The following is a 12,010-nucleotide window of genomic DNA, read 5'->3' on the forward strand; positions in this document are numbered from 1 at the left end:
CTTGGCTTGACCTGGAACTCGGACTTGGCTTGACCGGGAACTCGAACGTGGCTTGACCGGGAACTCAGACTTGGCTTGACCTTGAACTCGAACTTGGCTTGACCGGGAACTTGGGCTTGGCTGCATCTGGAACTCGGACTTGGCTTGACCTGGAACTCGGGCTTTGCTTAACCTGGAATTCAGACTTGGCTTGATCTGGAATTCGTGCTTGGCTTGACCAGGAACTCGGGCTTGGCTTGACCGGGAGCTCGGACTTGCCTTGACGGTGAACTGAGGCTTGGCTTGAACTGGAACATGGACTTGGCTTGACCTGGAACTCGGACTTGGCTTGACCTGGAACTCGGGCTTGGCTTGACCTGGAACACGGACTTGGCTTGATCTGGAACTCGGACTTGCCTTGACCGGGAACTCGGGCTTCGCTTGACCTGGAACACTGATTTGGCTTGACCTGGAACTCATGCATGACTTGACTGGGAACTCAGCCTTGGCTTGACCTTGAACACGAACTTGGCTTGACCGGGAACTCGGGCTTGGCTTGACCGGGAACTCGGACTTGGCCTGACCGGGAACTCGGACTTGGCTTGACCAGGAACTCAGACTTGGTTTGACCTTGAACTCGAACTTGGCTTCACCGGGAACTCGGACTTGGCTGCACCTGGACCTCGGACTTGGCTTGACCGGGATCTCGAACTTGGCTTGACCGGGAACTGAGACTTGGCTTTACCTGGAACACGGACTTGGTTTGACCTGGAACACTGACTTGGCTTGTCCTGGAACTCGGACTTGGCTTGACTGGGATCTGAGACTTGGCTTTACCTGGAACTCGGACTTGGCTTGACCGGGAAATCGGGCTTGGCTTGTCCTGGATCTCGGGCTTGGCTTCACCTGGAACTCGGGCTTGGCTTGACCGGGAACACAGACTTGGCTTCACCTGGAACACGGACTTTGTTTGACTGGAAACTCAGTCTTGGCTTGATCTGTAACTCAGATTTGGCTTGACCTGGAACTCAGGCTTGGCTGCACCTGGAACTCGGACTTGGCTTGACCTGGAACTCGGGCTTTGCTTGACCTCGAATTCAGACTTGGCTTGACCTGGAACTCGTGCTTGGCTTGACCGGGAACTCGGGCTTGGCTTGACCGGGAGCTTGGACTTGCCTTGACCGGGAACTCAGGTTCGGCTTGACAAGAACATGGACTTGGCTTGACCGGGAACTCGGGCTTGGCTTGACCGGGAACTCGGACTTGGCTTGACCGGGAACTCGAACTTGGCTTGACCGGGAACTCAGACTTGGCTTGATCTGTAACTTGGACTAGGCTTGACCGGGAACTCGGGCTTGGCTTGACCTGGAACTCGGACTTGGCTTGACCGGGAACTCGAACGTGGCTTGACCGGGAACTCAGACTTGGCTTGACCTTGAACTCGAACTTGGCTTGACCGGGAACTTGGGCTTGGCTGCATCTGGAACTCGGACTTGGCTTGACCTGGAACTCGGGCTTTGCTTAACCTGGAATTCAGACTTGGCTTGATCTGGAATTCGTGCTTGGCTTGACCAGGAACTCGGGCTTGGCTTGACCGGGAGCTCGGACTTGCCTTGACGGTGATCTGAGGCTTGGCTTGAACTGGAACATGGACTTGGCTTGACCTGGAACTCGGACTTGGCTTGACCTGGAACTCGGGCTTGGCTTGACCTGGAACACGGACTTGGCTTGATCTGGAACTCGGACTTGCCTTGACCGGGAACTCGGGCTTCGCTTGACCTGGAACACTGATTTGGCTTGACCTGGAACTCATGCATGACTTGACTGGGAACTCAGCCTTGGCTTGACCTTGAACACGAACTTGGCTTGACCGGGAACTCGGGCTTGGCTGCACCTGGAACTCGGACTTGGCTTGACCTGGAACTCGGGCTTTGCTTGACCTGGAATTCAGAACTTGGCTTGACCTGGAACTCATGCTTGGCGTGACCAGGAACTCGGGCTTGGCTTGACCGGGAGCTCGGACTTGGCTTGACCTGGAACACGGACTTGGCTTGATCTGGAACTCGGACTTGCCTTGACTGGGAACTCGGGCTTCGCTTGACCTGGAACACTGATTTGGCTTGACCTGGAACTCGGGCATGACTTGACTGGGAACTCAGACTTGGCTTGACCGGAAACTCGGGCTTTCCTCGACCTGGTACTCGGGCTTGGCTAGACCTGGAACTCGGACTTGGCTTGACCTGGAACTCGGGCTTGGCTTGACCTGCAACTCGGACTTGACTTTACCGGGAACTCGTACTTGCCCTGACCGGGAACTCCGATTTGACTTGACGTGGAACTCGGACTTGGCTTGACCAGGAACTCAGACTTGGCTTGACCGGGAACTCGGACTTGGTTTGACCTGGAACCCGGACTTGGCTTGAACTGGACCTCGGGCTTGGCTTGATCTGGAACTCGGACTTGGTTTGACCGGGAACTCGGGCTTGGCTTGACCGGGAATTCGGGCTTGGCTTGAACTGGAACTTGGACTTGGCATGACCAGGAACTCAGACTTGGCTTGACCTTGAACTCGAACTTGGCTTGACCGGGAACTCGGGCTTGGCTGCACCTGGAACTCGGACTTGGCTTGACCTGGAACTCGGGCTTTGCTTGACCTGGAATTCAGAACTTGGCTTGACCTGGAACTCATGCATGGCTTGACCAGGAACTCGGGCTTGGCTTGACCGGGAGCTCGGACTTGGCTTGAACTGGAACATGGACTTGGCTTGACCGGGAACTCGGACTTGGCTTGACCTGGAACTCGGGCTTGGCTTGACCTGGAACACGGACTTGGCTTGATCTGGAACTCAGACTTGCCTTGACAGGGAACTCGGGCTTCGCTTGACCTGGAACACTGTCTTGGCTTGACCTGGATCTCGGACATGACTTGACTGGGAACTCAGACTTGGCTTGACCTGGAACTCGGACTTGGCTTGACCGGAAACTCGGGCTTGGCTCGACCTGGTACTCGGGCTTGGCTAGACCTGGAACTCGGACTTGGCTTGACCTGGAACTCGGGCTTGGCTTGACCTGGAACTCGGGCTTGGCTTGACCTGCAACTCGGACTTGGCTTTACCGGGAACTCGTACTTGGCTTGACCGGGAACTCCGACTTGACTTGACGTGGAACTCGGACTTGGCTTGACCAGGAACTCAGACTTGGCTTGACCGGGAACTCGGACTTGGCTTGACCTGGAACATGGACTTGGCTTGATCTGGAACTCGGGCTTGGCTTGACCGGGAACTCGGACTTGGCTTGACCAGGAACTCAGACTTGGCTTGACCTTGAACTCGAACTTGGCTTGACCGGGAACTCGGACTTGGCTGCACCTGGAACTCGGACTTGGCTTGACCTGGAACTCGGACTTGCCTTGACCGGGAACTCGGGCTTCGCTTGACCTGGAACACTGACTTGGCTTGACCGTGAACTCAGACTTGGCTTGACCGGGATCTCAGACTTGGCTTGACTTGGAACACGGACTTGGCTTGACCTATACCTCGGACTTGGCTTGACCTGGAACTCGGACTTGGCTTGACCTGGAACTCGGACTTGGCTTGACCGGGATCTCGAACTTGACTTGACCGGGAACTCAGACTTGGCTTGACCTTGAACTCGAAGTTGGAATGACCCGGTACTCGGGCTTGGCTGTACCTGGAACTCGGACTTGGCTTGACCTGCAACTCGGACTTGGCTTGATCTGGAACTCGGACTTGGTTTGACCTGGAACTCGGACTTGGCTTGACCTGGAAATCGGGCTTGGCTTGACTGGGAACTCAGACTTGGCTTGACCGGGAACTCAGACTTGTCTTGTCCGGGAACTCCGACTTGACTTGACCTGGAACTCGGACTTGGCTTGACCGGGAACTCAGACTTGGCTTGACCGGGATCTCAGACTTGGCTTGACCTGGAACACGGACTTGGCTTGACCTATACCTTGGACTTGGCTTGACCTGGAACTCGGACTTGGCTTGACCTGGAACTCGGGTTTGGCTTGACCGGGAACTCAGACTTGGCTTGACCTGGAACCCGGACTTGGCTTGACCGGGATCTCGAACTTGGCTTGACCGGGAACTCAGACTTGGCTTGACCTTGAACTCGAAGTTGGAATGACCCGGTACTCGGGCTTGGCTGGACCTGGAACTCGGACTTGGCTTGACCGGGAACTCGGGCTTGGCTTGATCTGGATCTCGGACTTGGCTTGACCTGGAACTCGGACTTGGCTTGACCTGGAAATCGGGCTTGGCTTGACCTGGAACTCGGTCTTGGCATGACGTGGAACACGGAGTTGGCTTGATCTGGAACTCGGACTTGGCTTGACCGGGAACTCGGGCTTGGCTTGACCTGGAACACGGTCTTGGCTTGACCTGGAACTCGGACTTGGCTTGACTGGGAACTCGGACTTGGCTTGACCGGGAACTCGGACTTGGCTTGATCTGGAACTCGGACTTGCCTTGACCGGGAACTCAGGCTTGGCTTGTCCTGGAATTCGGTCTTGGCTTCACCTGGAACTCCGACTTGGCTTGACCTGAAACTCGGACTTGGCTTGACCGGGAACTCAGACTTGGCTTGACCTGGAACTTGGACTTGGCTTGACCGGGAACTGAGACTTGGCTTGACCTGGAACTCGGACTTGGCTTGACCTGGTACTCGGGCTTGGCTAGACCTGGAACTCGGACTTGGCTTGACCTGGAACTCGGGCTTGGCTTGACCTGCAACTCGGACTTGACTTTACCGGGAACTCGTACTTGCCCTGACCGGGAACTCCGACTTGACTTGACGTGGAACTCGGACTTGGCTTGACCAGGAACTCAGACTTGGCTTGACCGGGAACTCGGACTTGGTTTGACCTGGAACCCGGACTTGGCTTGAACTGGACCTCGGGCTTGGCTTGATCTGTAACTCGGACTTGGCTTGACCGGGAACTCGGACTTGGCTTGACCAGGAACTCAGACTTGGCTTGACCTTGAACTCGAACTTGGCTTGACCGGGAACTCGGACTTGGCTGCACCTGGAACTCGGACTTGGCTTGACCTGGAACTCGGACTTGCCTTGACCGGGAACTCGGGCTTCGCTTGACCTGGAACACTGACTTGGCTTGACCGTGAACTCAGACTTGGCTTGACCGGGATCTCAGACTTGGCTTGACTTGGAACACGGACTTGGCTTGACCTATACCTCGGACTTGGCTTGACCTGGAACTCGGACTTGGCTTGACCTGGAACTCGGACTTGGCTTGACCGGGATCTCGAACTTGACTTGACCGGGAACTCAGACTTGGCTTGACCTTGAACTCGAAGTTGGAATGACCCGGTACTCGGGCTTGGCTGTACCTGGAACTCGGACTTGGCTTGACCTGCAACTCGGACTTGGCTTGATCTGGAACTCGGACTTGGTTTGACCTGGAACTCGGACTTGGCTTGACCTGGAAATCGGGCTTGGCTTGACTGGGAACTCAGACTTGGCTTGACCGGGAACTCAGACTTGTCTTGTCCGGGAACTCCGACTTGACTTGACCTGGAACTCGGACTTGGCTTGACCGGGAACTCAGACTTGGCTTGACCGGGATCTCAGACTTGGCTTGACCTGGAACACGGACTTGGCTTGACCTATACCTTGGACTTGGCTTGACCTGGAACTCGGACTTGGCTTGACCTGGAACTCGGGTTTGGCTTGACCGGGAACTCAGACTTGGCTTGACCTGGAACCCGGACTTGGCTTGACCGGGATCTCGAACTTGGCTTGACCGGGAACTCAGACTTGGCTTGACCTTGAACTCGAAGTTGGAATGACCCGGTACTCGGGCTTGGCTGGACCTGGAACTCGGACTTGGCTTGACCGGGAACTCGGGCTTGGCTTGATCTGGATCTCGGACTTGGCTTGACCTGGAACTCGGACTTGGCTTGACCTGGAAATCGGGCTTGGCTTGACCTGGAACTCGGTCTTGGCATGACGTGGAACACGGAGTTGGCTTGATCTGGAACTCGGACTTGGCTTGACCGGGAACTCGGGCTTGGCTTGACCTGGAACACGGTCTTGGCTTGACCTGGAACTCGGACTTGGCTTGACTGGGAACTCGGACTTGGCTTGACCGGGAACTCGGACTTGGCTTGATCTGGAACTCGGACTTGCCTTGACCGGGAACTCAGGCTTGGCTTGTCCTGGAATTCGGTCTTGGCTTCACCTGGAACTCCGACTTGGCTTGACCTGAAACTCGGACTTGGCTTGACCGGGAACTCAGACTTGGCTTGACCTGGAACTTGGACTTGGCTTGACCGGGAACTGAGACTTGGCTTGACCTGGAACTCGGACTTGGCTTGACCTGGTACTCGGGCTTGGCTAGACCTGGAACTCGGACTTGGCTTGACCTGGAACTCGGGCTTGGCTTGACCTGCAACTCGGACTTGACTTTACCGGGAACTCGTACTTGCCCTGACCGGGAACTCCGACTTGACTTGACGTGGAACTCGGACTTGGCTTGACCAGGAACTCAGACTTGGCTTGACCGGGAACTCGGACTTGGTTTGACCTGGAACCCGGACTTGGCTTGAACTGGACCTCGGGCTTGGCTTGATCTGTAACTCGGACTTGGCTGCACCTGGAACTCGGACTTGGCTTGACCTGGAACTCGGGCTTTGCTTGACCTGGAATTCAGAACTTGGCTTGACCTGGAACTCATGCATAGCTTGACCAGGAACTCGGGCTTGGCTAGACCTGGAACTCGGACTTGGCTTGACCTGGAACTCGGGCTTGGCTTGACCTGCAACTCGGACTTGACTTTACCGGGAACTCGTACTTGCCCTGACCGGGAACTCCGACTTGACTTGACGTGGAATTCGGGCTTGGCTTGAACTGGAACTTGGACTTGGCTTGACCGGGAACTCGAACTTGGCTTGACCAGGAACTCAGACTTGGCTTGACCTTGAACTCGAACTTGGCTTGACCGGGAACTCGGGCTTGGCTGCACCTGGAACTCGGACTTGGCTTGACCTGGAACTCGGGCTTTGCTTGACCTGGAATTCAGAACTTGGCTTGACCTGGAACTCATGCATAGCTTGACCAGGAACTCGGGCTTGGCTTGACCGGGAGCTCGGACTTGGCTTGAACTGGAACATGGACTTGGCTTGACCGGGAACTCGGACTTGGCTTGACCTGGAACTCGGGCTTGGCTTGACCTGGAACACGGACTTGGCTTGATCTGGAACTCGGACTTGCCTTGACCGGGAACTCGGGCTTCGCTTGACCTGGAACACTGACTTGGCTTGACCTGGAACTCGGACATGACTTGACTGGGAACTCAGACTTGGCTTGACCTGGAACTCGGACTTGGCTCGACCGGGAACTCGGGCTTGGCTCGACCTGGTACTCGGGCTTGGCTAGACCTGGAACTCGGACTTGGCTTGACCTGGAACTCGGGCTTGGCTTGACCTGGAACTCGGGCTTGGCTTGACCTGCAACTCGGACTTGGCTTTACCGGGAACTCGTACTTGGCTTGACCGGGAACTCCGACTTGACTTGACGTGGATCTCGGACTTGGCTTGACCAGGAACTCAGACTTGGCTTGACCGGGAACTCGGACTTGGCTTGACCTGGAACATGGACTTGGCTTGATCTGGAACTCGGGCTTGGCTTGACCGGGAACTCGGACTTGGCCTGACCGGGAACTCGGACTTGGCTTGACCAGGAACTCAGACTTGGCTTGACCTTGAACTCGAACTTGGCTTGACCGGGAACTCGGACTTGGCTGCACCTGGAACTCGGACTTGGCTTGACCTGGAACTCGGGCTTTGCTTGACCTGGAACATGGACTTGGCTTGATCTGGAACTCGGACTTGCCTTGACCGGGAACTCGGGCTTCGCTTGACCTGGAACACTGACTTGGCTTGACCTGGAACTCGGACATGGCTTGACCGGGAACACCGACTTGACTTGACCTGGAACTCGGAATTGGCTTGACCGTGAACTCAGACTTGGCTTGACCGGGATCTCAGACTTGGCTTGACTTGGAACACGGACTTGGCTTGACCTATACCTCGGACTTGGCTTGACCTGGATCTCGGACTTGGCTTGACCTGGACCTCGGACTTGGCTTGACCGGGATCTCGAACTTGGCTTGACCGGGAACTGAGACTTGGCTTTACCTGGAACACGGACTTGGTTTGACCTGGAACACTGACTTGGCTTGTCCTGGAACTCGGACTTGGCTTGACTGGGATCTGAGACTTGGCTTTACCTGGAACTCGGACTTGGCTTGACCGGGAAATCGGGCTTGGCTTGTCCTGGATCTCGGGCTTGGCTTCACCTGGAACTCGGGCTTGGCTTGACCGGGAACACAGACTTGGCTTCACCTGGAACACGGTCTTTGTTTGACTGGAAACTCGGTCTTGGCTTGATCTGTAACTCAGATTTGGCTTGACCTGGAACTCAGGCTTGGCTGCACCTGGACCTCGGACTTGGCTTGACCTGGAACTCGGGCTTTGCTTGACCTCGAATTCAGACTTGGCTTGACCTGGAACTCGTGCTTGGCTTGACCGGGAACTCGGGCTTGGCTTGACCGGGAGCTTGGACTTGCCTTGACCGGGAACTCAGGTTCGGCTTGACAAGAACATGGACTTGGCTTGACCGGGAACTCGGGCTTGGCTTGACCGGGAACTCGGACTTGGCTTGACCGGGAACTCGAACTTGGCTTGACCGGGAACTCAGACTTGGCTTGATCTGTAACTTGGACTAGGCTTGACCGGGAACTCGGGCTTGGCTTGACCTGGAACTCGGACTTGGCTTGACCTCGAACTCGAACGTGGCTTGACCGGGAACTCAGACATGGCTTGACCTTGAACTCGAACTTGGCTTGACCGGGAACTTGGGCTTGGCTGCATCTGGAACTCGGACTTGGCTTGACCTGGAACTCGGGCTTTGCTTAACCTGGAATTCAGACTTGGCTTGATCTGGAATTCGTGCTTGGCTTGACCAGGAACTCGGGCTTGGCTTGACCGGGAGCTCGGACTTGCCTTGTCGGTGAACTGAGGCTTGGCTTGAACTGGAACATGGACTTGGCTTGACCTGGAACTCGGACTTGGCTTGACCTGGAACTCGGGCTTGGCTTGACCTGGAACACGGACTTGGCTTGATCTGGAACTCGGACTTGCCTTGACCGGGAACTCGGGCTTCGCTTGACCTGGAACACTGATTTGGCTTGACCTGGAACTCATGCATGACTTGACTGGGAACTCAGCCTTGGCTTGACCTTGAACACGAACTTGGCTTGACCGGGAACTCGGGCTTGGCTGCACCTGGAACTCGGACTTGGCTTGACCTGGAACTCGGGCTTTGCTTGACCTGGAATTCAGAACTTGGCTTGACCTGGAACTCATGCTTGGCGTGACCAGGAACTCGGGCTTGGCTTGACCGGGAGCTCGGACTTGGCTTGACCTGGAACACGGACTTGGCTTGATCTGGAACTCGGACTTGCCTTGACTGGGAACTCGGGCTTCGCTTGACCTGGAACACTGATTTGGCTTGACCTGGAACTCGGGCATGACTTGACTGGGAACTCAGACTTGGCTTGACCGGGAACTCGGGCTTGGCTCGACCTGGAACACTGACTTGGCTTGACCTGGAACTCGGACATGACTTGACTGGGAACTCAGACTTGGCTTGACCTGGAACTCGGACTTGGCTCGACCGGGAACTCGGGCTTGGCTCGACCTGGTACTCGGGCTTGGCTAGACCTGGAACTCGGACTTGGCTTGACCTGGAACTCGGGCTTGGCTTGACCTGGAACTCGGGCTTGGCTTGACCTGCAACTCGGACTTGGCTTTACCGGGAACTCGTACTTGGCTTGACCGGGAACTCCGACTTGACTTGACGTGGATCTCGGACTTGGCTTGACCAGGAACTCAGACTTGGCTTGACCGGGAACTCGGACTTGGCTTGACCTGGAACATGGACTTGGCTTGATCTGGAACTCGGGCTTGGCTTGACCGGGAACTCGGACTTGGCCTGACCGGGAACTCGGACTTGGCTTGACCAGGAACTCAGACTTGGCTTGACCTTGAACTCGAACTTGGCTTGACCGGGAACTCGGACTTGGCTGCACCTGGAACTCGGACTTGGCTTGACCTGGAACTCGGGCTTTGCTTGACCTGGAACATGGACTTGGCTTGATCTGGAACTCGGACTTGCCTTGACCGGGAACTCGGGCTTCGCTTGACCTGGAACACTGACTTGGCTTGACCTGGAACTCGGACATGGCTTGACCGGGAACACCGACTTGACTTGACCTGGAACTCGGAATTGGCTTGACCGTGAACTCAGACTTGGCTTGACCGGGATCTCAGACTTGGCTTGACTTGGAACACGGACTTGGCTTGACCTATACCTCGGACTTGGCTTGACCTGGATCTCGGACTTGGCTTGACCTGGACCTCGGACTTGGCTTGACCGGGATCTCGAACTTGGCTTGACCGGGAACTGAGACTTGGCTTTACCTGGAACACGGACTTGGTTTGACCTGGAACACTGACTTGGCTTGTCCTGGAACTCGGACTTGGCTTGACTGGGATCTGAGACTTGGCTTTACCTGGAACTCGGACTTGGCTTGACCGGGAAATCGGGCTTGGCTTGTCCTGGATCTCGGGCTTGGCTTCACCTGGAACTCGGGCTTGGCTTGACCGGGAACACAGACTTGGCTTCACCTGGAACACGGTCTTTGTTTGACTGGAAACTCGGTCTTGGCTTGATCTGTAACTCAGATTTGGCTTGACCTGGAACTCAGGCTTGGCTGCACCTGGACCTCGGACTTGGCTTGACCTGGAACTCGGGCTTTGCTTGACCTCGAATTCAGACTTGGCTTGACCTGGAACTCGTGCTTGGCTTGACCGGGAACTCGGGCTTGGCTTGACCGGGAGCTTGGACTTGCCTTGACCGGGAACTCAGGTTCGGCTTGACAAGAACATGGACTTGGCTTGACCGGGAACTCGGGCTTGGCTTGACCGGGAACTCGGACTTGGCTTGACCGGGAACTCGAACTTGGCTTGACCGGGAACTCAGACTTGGCTTGATCTGTAACTTGGACTAGGCTTGACCGGGAACTCGGGCTTGGCTTGACCTGGAACTCGGACTTGGCTTGACCTCGAACTCGAACGTGGCTTGACCGGGAACTCAGACATGGCTTGACCTTGAACTCGAACTTGGCTTGACCGGGAACTTGGGCTTGGCTGCATCTGGAACTCGGACTTGGCTTGACCTGGAACTCGGGCTTTGCTTAACCTGGAATTCAGACTTGGCTTGATCTGGAATTCGTGCTTGGCTTGACCAGGAACTCGGGCTTGGCTTGACCGGGAGCTCGGACTTGCCTTGTCGGTGAACTGAGGCTTGGCTTGAACTGGAACATGGACTTGGCTTGACCTGGAACTCGGACTTGGCTTGACCTGGAACTCGGGCTTGGCTTGACCTGGAACACGGACTTGGCTTGATCTGGAACTCGGACTTGCCTTGACCGGGAACTCGGGCTTCGCTTGACCTGGAACACTGATTTGGCTTGACCTGGAACTCATGCATGACTTGACTGGGAACTCAGCCTTGGCTTGACCTTGAACACGAACTTGGCTTGACCGGGAACTCGGGCTTGGCTGCACCTGGAACTCGGACTTGGCTTGACCTGGAACTCGGGCTTTGCTTGACCTGGAATTCAGAACTTGGCTTGACCTGGAACTCATGCTTGGCGTGACCAGGAACTCGGGCTTGGCTTGACCGGGAGCTCGGACTTGGCTTGACCTGGAACACGGACTTGGCTTGATCTGGAACTCGGACTTGCCTTGACTGGGAACTCGGGCTTCGCTTGACCTGGAACACTGATTTGGCTTGACCTGGAACTCGGGCATGACTTGACTGGGAACTCAGACTTGGCTTGACCGGAAACTCGGGCTTTGCTCGACCTGGTACTCGGGCTTGGCTAGACCTGGAACTCGGACTTGGCTTGACCTGGAACTCGGGC

Source organism: Hemitrygon akajei, chromosome 3 (assembly GCF_048418815.1).
Source record: "Hemitrygon akajei chromosome 3, sHemAka1.3, whole genome shotgun sequence".
NCBI classification, from domain to species: Eukaryota; Metazoa; Chordata; class Chondrichthyes; order Myliobatiformes; family Dasyatidae; genus Hemitrygon; species Hemitrygon akajei.